Raw genomic sequence first — 10,040 nt, forward strand, 5'->3', positions numbered from 1 at the left:
AATGCAAATCAAAACCACGATGAATTATTACCTCACACCAGCCAGGATGGCTATTATCAAAAAGAACACAAATAAATATCGGCAAGGATGTGAAGAAAAGAGAACCCTTGTACACTGTTGGTTGGAATGTAAATTGGTACAGCCGCTACAGACAACAGTATGCAGGTTCCTTAAAAACTAAAAATAGAACTACCATATGATCCAGTAAATCCACTCCTGGACATATATCCAGAAAAGATGAAAACCCTAATTCAAAAAGATAGATGCATCCCAATGTTCATAGCAGCACTATTTACAATTGCCAAGCATAGAAGCAAACTAAGTGTTCATCAACAGATGACTGGTTTAAGATGTGGTATATATAGGCAGTGGAATATCAGCCATAAAAAGAATGAAATACTGCAATTTTCAGCAACATGGATGGACCTATGGAATAGCATACTAAGTGAAGTCAGAGAAAGAAATATTACATGATATCACTTACATGTGGGATCTAAAAGAGAATATAAATGAATCTATATACAAAACATAAACAGACTCACAGACATAGAAAACAAACTTATGATTACCAAAGAGGAATGGGAGGGGTGGAGGGATAAATGAGGAGTATGGGATTAACAGATACAAACCACTATACATAAAACAGATAAGCAACAGGGATTTACTGTATAGCACAGGGAACTATATTCAATATCTTACAATAACCTATAATGGAAAATAACCTGAAAAAATATATCTCTATATACATAGATATAGATGTAGATAGATAATGACTGAATCACTTTGCTTTACACCTGAAACTAAGACAATATTGTAAATTAACTATATTTCAATTTAAAAAAAAGAATCTCCCTTATCCTTCTTCTTTGTAACTTAATTGTCTTCTTTGCTCCCTTCTGTACACTTAAACACCAACCACACTTCTTATTCTATGATAATAATAGAAGATAATAAATGTTGACATTTCTAAACATTTAATATGTGCTTACAAATGAGAAAAGCACATTCAAAATGCACATTTGTACTCCAATCCAATACTCTTCGTGGCCTTGCTGGTTGACTTTGTCCAAGGCCAGTCTCATATATAGCACAGTTAGATCATGGTAAATGAAGGGAATGTGCCCTCAAATAGCACTCCCTGTGGCCTTTACCAATGATGGATAATACTTGTTTCCCTCATAGTAAAAAGCATAACAAGACATCTTGTTCTTTCTCTGATACCATCCTGGCACACAAGTCCCTTTTTCTTTCCAGTATTGAAATTAAAGTTAAATATAAATAATATGTGACTATAAATCATTCTTCAAGCATGAAGGGAGAATAGAAAGAAAGACTTGGTCATTTGAAAATCAGTCCCAAGAAAAAAAACCTCATAAAACATTCATCATCCTTGATGGACTTTTCACTTGACAGTAGTTCCTTCTGGACTATTTTGAGGGATGATGAGCTGTCTTCCTCCAGGCTATTCCATGCACTCTCTCCTTATCTGTTACAGTCCTTGTAAATATCTTTCTAGCCTAAAGACATTTACCTTATTTTTTTCTTTAATGAATTTTAGATCCTCTTTTTCATTTCAGTGGACTTTTCAATGGCCTAACAGACTTGCCTGTCTCTATCCTTTACAGCTTTCTTGTTTTTTAATCTCCAAATGACCTCTTCAAAACACAGATCTGTATAATTCCCCATTTTAATTTTTTTTTTGAAAACTCCTACTAAGCAGCCACACTGCACTAAAACACAGTAAAACGAGAAAAACCTGAAACCCAGGCATTATCTTCCCAGATACCTTTTATCCTCTGTACAGTTAATCACTAAATCTATTAAATCTTTGGTTTAAACCATCATCAATCATTCATGATTGACCGAAACAGCCTTATACATGATTTCCCTGCTTCAGCCTTCTCCCATCCATTGCATTCTCCACTGCAGAGTGATGATCTGAAATCCAAATTTGATAGTAATATGCATGAAACTTTTAAGTGGCTTCTCTAGCCCCCAAGATGAACACCAAACTCCTCCTGACATGCAAGGCCTCTCTGTCCACCTCTTCAGGCTCAGCTCTTACACTCTCCTCTTTCCCTTCTACCCTTGAATAATTTCCTTAAACTTGTTCCTTTATGTCCTCTCCTCTTAACATATCCTCCTTATCCACCCCTGGTCCTTCTCCCACTTTTTCCTTCCATCTCACAAGGTTCATTCCTTCAAACTCTAGAATAATTTTTTCTCACCTCATTAAAGGTGTAGCTTTTTTCTGGAAGCCTTCCATGACTTCTTTCCCCTCTGTGAATTAGTTATTCCTTTCTTATGCTCCCATAACACCCTGTCCTTTCACCTATATTACCAGCTGTCACTGTTTCCTAGTTGCTTATTTACAAGTCCATTTCTCTCACTAGACTGTGAATTCTTTAAGAGAAGAGATGGTTTAATGTTCTTGTTTTTATTTCCAGTGCCTAGCAAAATACCTAGCATGGAGTGTTGCTTATTAAAAGTTGTTGACTAAAGCTAGACCCTTAAGAGACTTAAAAGAAAATTTAAAATAGGCACTCTCAGTTATGGTCAATGACATAAAGCCTACAAGGACTTTTGTTTTCAAAGAACTTAGAGATTCTGCATTCCCTTCCTGGTACAAATTTAAAATTGCTGGCACTGATGGTTGGAAACAAGCTAAAATTACCTGAAAATATGAACTTATAAAATGTATCTCCTCCCCAGATGAAGGCTAGATTCATGAGATGTTTCTCAGAAATATTAGAAAAGGCTGCAGCTAAAGAGGAATGCAAAAGCAGTAGGAGCCCAGAAAAAAATATGCTGTGAAGTGTATTGTTATAATTAGCCTTATTGTAACTTTCAACTAATTAATTTGCTCTTTATCAGCTAAATATATGATATGTAGTTATAAAGAAAATCTCAATCAGGGAAAGGTTATTTTACTTCAGACTGATAAACTCCCAGGCTGACAGAGCTAGAAGAAAATTAGAGATGATTTATCCAGCATGTTTAGTATATGGGAATCCTGAAGCCAAAAGAGGGGAAGTGATTTTTCAAAGCCTACCCAGATGAGTGCAAAGGAGAAATACAAATTCAAGTAAATGGTTTTTAATCTCATGTCCCTTACACCACTCCCTCTGGCCTCATGAACCACAGTTCCATGCTTTTCATGTAAATAAAATTATCTACCTGATTATGTTTTCAGACAAAAGGGTGGATTTTGTATCAAATGATCCTAGAAAACTTCATTATCTACAGAAACAGTCACGTCTGTTAATCTGTGGAATACTTCACTTCCAAATCTATGGATCATGTGGCAGGAGACAGTACACATGCAGATTTTTTAGCATAGAGTAATGGGATTAGCAATGAAAAGTGAATTCTAATGGTTTGACTTAACACGAAAGAAGTCCTGGGAGCAGTAATAAAATGGAAAGTTGCCAGCTATTATATTCTCATCTCTGGATCCACTTTGCTCCTTAAATTTTAAGTTAGAAAGTTGCCAGAACTCCTACTGCCAAGGTCTCTAAAAATGAGCTCTGACAAGTTGTGTTCACAAAGGATATTTGCTTAGGTCCTGGCCTCTGGTCACAAGACAGACATGGATGATTCACGAAGGAAATGCCCCATCCGTCTCTACCCAGAGGCTCTTCCCAGGCACCCAGGAGAGGTGTAGGTAGTTGGAGAACCTCCAGTTATAAGTACCCACTGAAGAATTTCTGGTGGAGCTGTTTACCCCCAGGTTAGCACTTATCTGGAAGCACAAGGTAGGTTTCTAAAGATGAATGGAATTTTGACATAGTCATTTTAATGTCAATATGTCAAACAAGAAGTAATAACACAGCATCAACAACTAAGGCAGTAGTTAAAAGCTATTAACTAGTTTTCTTTTTATCTTTCCTTCACTCTCTATCACAAAGCTTGAAGAAAAAGGTATGTATTTTTACTTTACAGGATATTTGAAATAAACTGGACAAAAACATAAAAAGGGGCAAAAAATTACTCTTAATGGCTTGAGTACATTAGAAAGTAACCAAAGCAGAAGAAGTTAAATTTTCAAAAGAAATCAAAGGGACGGAGTATTGACCAAGACTGCTGCCCGGCAGCTTCCTGAAGAGGAAGAGTCTGCTGAGTGTATGACTATACAAAGTATCTGCTGAACCCTAGATTCATGGGGTTCTCAATCTCAGTCAAAAATCACCCTGTCTCATGGGTGGTACAGAATCATGGAGCAGCCTCAGTGAGGGGAACCATTTAAGGCTGGCTTGCACTGCTGAGATGCAGGCAGCAACCATGCCTGTTCAGAGATAATAGGGCCTGTTCTCATTTTCTGTGCACTGCTTAAGCACCTCAGATCCTCATAAACTCCTATAATGAATGAGACCAAATCTCCCCAAATCTAGGCAGAATGAAGACCTCAGAGTCAGACATAATTTTATTTAGAGAAAAAGAAACAGATAATGTTTTACATATACACTTATTGATGGAAACTGACATCTACTCTGTGTGGGACCCATGTTGGGGATTGCTAGGAATTCCTGTGCAGTGCATGTCCACATTAAAGGCTGGCTGCCCCAGAATCACACCTAATCAATTAGTTTTGAAAAAAAAAACTGAGCCTGTTAAGGAACTGGTAATAGAGATGAGCGTGGATTTGTTGAAGGGTTTTTTGATTTGGGCAATGTATTGTGATGATGTTGAGTTTCAGGTAATTGTATATACTGTTTTTAAATCCTTAGTTACTGAGTAGATGGTGAAAGGAAAACGCAGTCATGTTGGTTGTTGACCAGATTAATTCTTCGTATAAGTATTTCCAGAAAGAGAAGAACATGGATAGTGAATTTTTAGATCATTATTCTTGAACCCTGAATTTTTTAACATCTTTATTGGAGTATAATTGCTTTCCAGTGTTGTGTTAGTTTCTGCTGTAAAACAAAGTGAATCAGCTATACATATACATATATTCCCATATCCCCTCCCTCTTGCATCTCCCTCCCACCCTCCCTATCCCACCCCTGTAGGCGGTCACAAAGCACTGAGCTGATCTCCCTATGCTCTACAGCTGCTTCCCACTAGCTATCTATTTTACATTTGGTAGTGTATATATGTCCATGCCACTCTCTCACTTCGTGCCATCTTACACTTCCCCTTTCCATTCCTCAAGTCCACTCTCTACATCTGTGTCTTTATTCCTGTCCTGCCTCTAGGTTCATCAAAACCATTTTTTTTTTTTAGATTTCATATATGTGTGTTAGCATACAGTATTTGTTTTTCGGTTTCTGACTTACTTCACTCTGTATGACAGACTCTAGGTCCATCCACCTCACTACAAATAACTCAATATCGTTGCTTTTTATGGCTGAGTAATATTGCATTGTATATATGTGCCACATCTTTATCCATTCATCTGTCGATGGACACTTAGCTTGCTTCCATGTCCTGGCTATTGTAAACAGAGCAGCAATGAACATTGTGGTACATGTCTGTTTTTGAATTATGGCTTACTCAGGGTATATGCCCAGTACTGAGATTGCTGGATTATATGGTAGTTCTATTTTTAGTTTTTTAAGGAACCTCCATACTGTTCTCCACAGTGGCTGTATCAATTTACATTCCCATCAACAGTGCAAGAGGGTTCCCTTTTCCCCACACCCTCTCCAGCATTTACTGTTTGTAGATTTTTTGATGATGGCAATTCTGACTGGTGTGAGGTGATAATCACTGTAGTTTTGATTTGCATTTCTCTAATGATTAGTGATGTTGAGCATCCTTTCGAGTTTTTGTTGGCAATCTGTATATCTTCTTTGGAGAAATGTCGATTTAGACCTTCTGCCCATTTGTGGATTGGGTTGCTTGTTTTTTTTGATATTGAGCTGCGTAAGCTGTTTGTATATTTTGGAGATTAATCCTTTGTCAGTTGCTTCATTTGCAAATATTTTCTCCCATTCTGAGGGTTGTCTTTTCATCTTCTTTATGGTTTCCTTTGCTGTGCAAAAGCTTTTAACTTTCATTAGGTCCCATTTGTTTATTTTTGTTTTTATTTCCATTTCTCTAGGAGGTGGCTCAAAAAGGAACTTGCTGTGATTTATGTCATAGAGTGTTCTGCCTATGTTTTCCTCTAAGAGTTTTATAGTGTCTGGCCTTACACTTAGGTCTTTAATGCATTTTGAGTTTATTTTTGTGTATGGTGTTAGGGAGTGTTCTAATTTCATTCTTTTACATGTAGCTGTCCAGTTTTCCCAGCACCACTTACTGAAGAGGCTGTCTTTTCTCCATTGTATATTCTTGCCTCCTTTATCAAAGATAAGGTGACCATATTGTGTGGGTTTATCCCTGGGCTTTCTATCCTATTCCCTTGATCTATATTTCTGTTTTTGTGCCATTATCACACTGTCTTGATTACTAGCTTTGTAGTATAGTCTGAAGTATAGTCTGATTCCTCCAGGTCCGTTTTTCTTTCTCAAGATTTCTTTTGCTATTCGGGGTCTTTTGTGTTTCCATACAAATTGTGAAATTTTTTGTTCTAGTTCTCTGAAAAATGCCATTGGTAGTTTGATAGGGATTGCATTGGATCTGAAGATTGCTTTGGGTAGTACAGTCCTTTTCAAAATGTTGATTCTTCCAATCCCATAACATGGTGTATCTCTCCATCTGTTTGTATCATCTTTAATTTCTTTCATCAGTGTCTTATAGTTTTCTGCATAGAGCTCTTTTGTCTCCTTAGGTAGGTTTATTCCTAGGTATTTTATTCTTTTTGTTGCAATGGTAAATGGCAGTGTTTCCTTAATTTCTCTTCCAGATTTTTCATCATTAATGTATAGGAATGCAAAAGATTCCTGAGCATTCATTTTGTATCCTGCAAGTTTACCAAATTCATTGATTAGCTCTAGTAGTTTTCTGGTATCATCTTTAGGATTCTCTACGTATAGTATCATGTCATCTGCAAAGAGTGACAGTTTTTGTTCTTCTTTTCCAATTTGGATTCATTATATTTCCTTTTCTTCTCTGATTGCTGTGGCTAAAACTTCCAACATACTACTATGTTGAGTAATAGTGGTGAGAGTGGGCAAACTTGTCTTGTTCCTGATCTTAGAAGAAATGGTTTCAGTTTTTCACCATTAAGAACGATATTGGCTGTGGGTTTGTCATTTATGGGCTTTATTACGTTGAGGTAAGTTCCCTCTATGTCTACTTTCTGGAGAGTTTTTATCATAAATAGGTGTTGAATTTTGTCAAAAGCTTTTTTTGCATCTATCGAGATGATCATGTGGTGTTTCTCCTTCAATTTTTTAATATGGTGTATCACATTGATTGATTTGCATATACTGAAGAATCCTTGCATTCCTGGGATAAACCCCACTAGGTCATGGTGTATGATCCTTTTAATGTGCTGTTGGGATTCTGTTTCCTAGTATTTTGTTGAGGATTTTTGCATCTATGTGTGTCAGTGATATGGGCCTATATTTTCTTTTTTTGTGACATCTTTGTCTGGTTTAGGTATCAGGGTGATGTTGGCCTTGTAGAATGACTTTGAGAGTGTCTTCCCTCTGCTATATTATGGAAGAGTTTGAGAAGGATAAGTGTTAGCTCTTCTCTAAATGTTTGATAGAATTTGCCAGTGAAGCCTTCTAGTCCTGGGCTTTTGTTTGTTGGAAGATTTTTAATCACAGTTTCAATTTCAATGCTTGTGATTGGTCTGTTTATATTTTCTATCTCTTCCTGGTTCAGCCTCGGAAGGTTGTGCTTTTCTAACAATTATCCATTTCTTCCAGATTGTCCATTTTATTGGCATATAGTTGCTTGTAGTAATCCCTCATGATCTTTTGTATTTCTGCAGTGTCAGCTGTTACTTCTCCTTTTTCATTTATAATTCTGTTGATTTGAGTTTTCTCCCTTTTTTATTGATGAGTCTGGCTAATGGTTTATCAATTTTGTTTATCTTCTCAAAGAACCAGCTTTTAGTTTTATTGATCTTGCTATTGTTTCCTTCATTTCTTTTTCATTTATTTCTTTATGATTTCTTTCCTTCTGTTAACTTTGGGGTTTTTTTTTGTTCTTCTTTCTCTAATTGCTTTAGGTGTAAGGTTAGATTGTTTATTTGAGATGTTTCTTGTTTCCTTGAGGTAGGATTTTATTGCTATAACTTCCCTCTTAGAACTGCTTTTGCTGCATCCCATAAGTTTTCGGCTGTCGTGTTTTTATTGTCATTTGTTTCTAGGTATTTTTTGATTTCCTCTTTGATTTCTTCAGTGATCTCTCGGATTTTTAGTAGTGTATTGTTTAGCCTCCATGTGTTTGTATGTTTTACAGATTTTTTTCCTGTAATTGATATCTAGTCTCATAGCATTGTGGTCGGAAAAGATACTTGATACAATTTCAGTTTTCTTAAATTTACCAAGGCTTGATTTGTGACCCAAGATATGATCTATCCGGGAGAATGTTCCATGAGCACTTGAGAAGAAAGTGTGTTCTGTTGTTTTTGGATGGAATGTCCTATAAGTATCAATTAAGTCCATCTTGTTTAATGTATCATTTAAAGCTTGTGTTTCCTTATTTAGTTTCCTTTTGGATGATCTGTCCATTGGTGAAAGTGGGGTGTTAAAGTCCCCTACTACGATTTTGTTATTGTCAATTTCCCATTTTATGGCTGTTAGCATTTGCCTTATGTATTGAGGTGCTCCTATGTTGGGTGCATAAATATTTACAACTGTTATATATTCTTCTTGGATTGATCCCTTGATCATTATGTACTGTCCTTCTTTGTCTCTTGTAATAGTCTTTATTTTAAAGTCTATTTTGTCTGATATGAGAATTGCTACTCCAGCTTTTTTTTTTTTTTTTGCAGTACATGGGCCTCTCACTGTTGTGGCCTCTCCTGTTGCGGAGCACAGGCTCCGGACATGCAGGCTCAGCGGCCATGGCTCACAGGTCCCACCACTCTGCGGCATGTGGGATCTTCCCGGACCAGGGCACAAACCCGCGTCCCATGCATCAGCAGGTGGACTCTCAACCACTGTGCCACCAGGGAAGCCCTCCAGCTTTCTTTTGATTTCCATTTGCATGGAATATCTTTTTCCATCCCCTCACTTTCAGTCTGTATGTGTCCCTAGTTCTGAAGTGGATCTCTTGTAGACAGTAATATATACAGGTCTTGTTTTTGTATCCATTCAGCCAGTCTAATGTCTTTTGATTGGAGCATTTAATCCATTTACATTTAAGGTAGTTATTGATATGTATGCCCCTATTACCATTTTCTTAATTGTTTTGGGTTTGTTTTTGTAGGTCTTTTCTTTCTCTTGTGTTTCCTGTCTAGAGAAGTTCCTTTAGCATTTGTTGTAAAGCTTGTTTCATGGTGCTGAATTCTTTTAACTTTTGCTTGTCTGTAAAGGTTTTAATTTCTCCGTCGAATCTGAATGAGATCCTTGCTGGGTAGAATAATCTTGATTGTAGGTTCTTCCTTTTCATCACTTTGAATATGTCCTGCCAATCCCTTCTGGCTTGCAGAATGTCTGCTGAAAAATCAGCTATTAACCTTATGGGGATTCCCTTGTATGTTATTTGTTGCTTTTCCCTTGCTGTTTTTAATATTTTTTCTTTGTATTTAATTTTTGATAGTTTGATTAATATGTGTCTTGACGTGTTTCTCCTTGGATTTATCCTGTATGGGATTCTTTACACTTCTGGGATTTGATTGACTATTTCCTTTCCCATGTTAGGGAAGTTTTCAACTATAATCTCTTCAAATATTTTCACAGACTCTTTCTTTTTCTCTTCTTCTGGGACCTCTATAATTCAAATGTTGGTGCATTTAATGTCCCTGGGTTCTCTGAGACTGTCCTCAATTCTTTTCATTCTTTTTTCTTTATTCTGCTCTGTAGTAATTATTTCCACTATTTTATCTTCCAGGTCACTTATCTGTTCTGCCTCAGTTATTCTGCTATTGATTCCTTCTAGAGAATTTTTAATTTCATTTATTGTATGTTTACCATTGTTCGCTTGCTCTTTAATTCTTCTAGGTCCTTGTCAAACGTTTCTTGTACTCTCTCCATTCT

The sequence above is a fragment of the Globicephala melas genome, chromosome 3 (assembly GCF_963455315.2).
Source record: "Globicephala melas chromosome 3, mGloMel1.2, whole genome shotgun sequence".
Taxonomy (NCBI): domain Eukaryota; kingdom Metazoa; phylum Chordata; class Mammalia; order Artiodactyla; family Delphinidae; genus Globicephala; species Globicephala melas.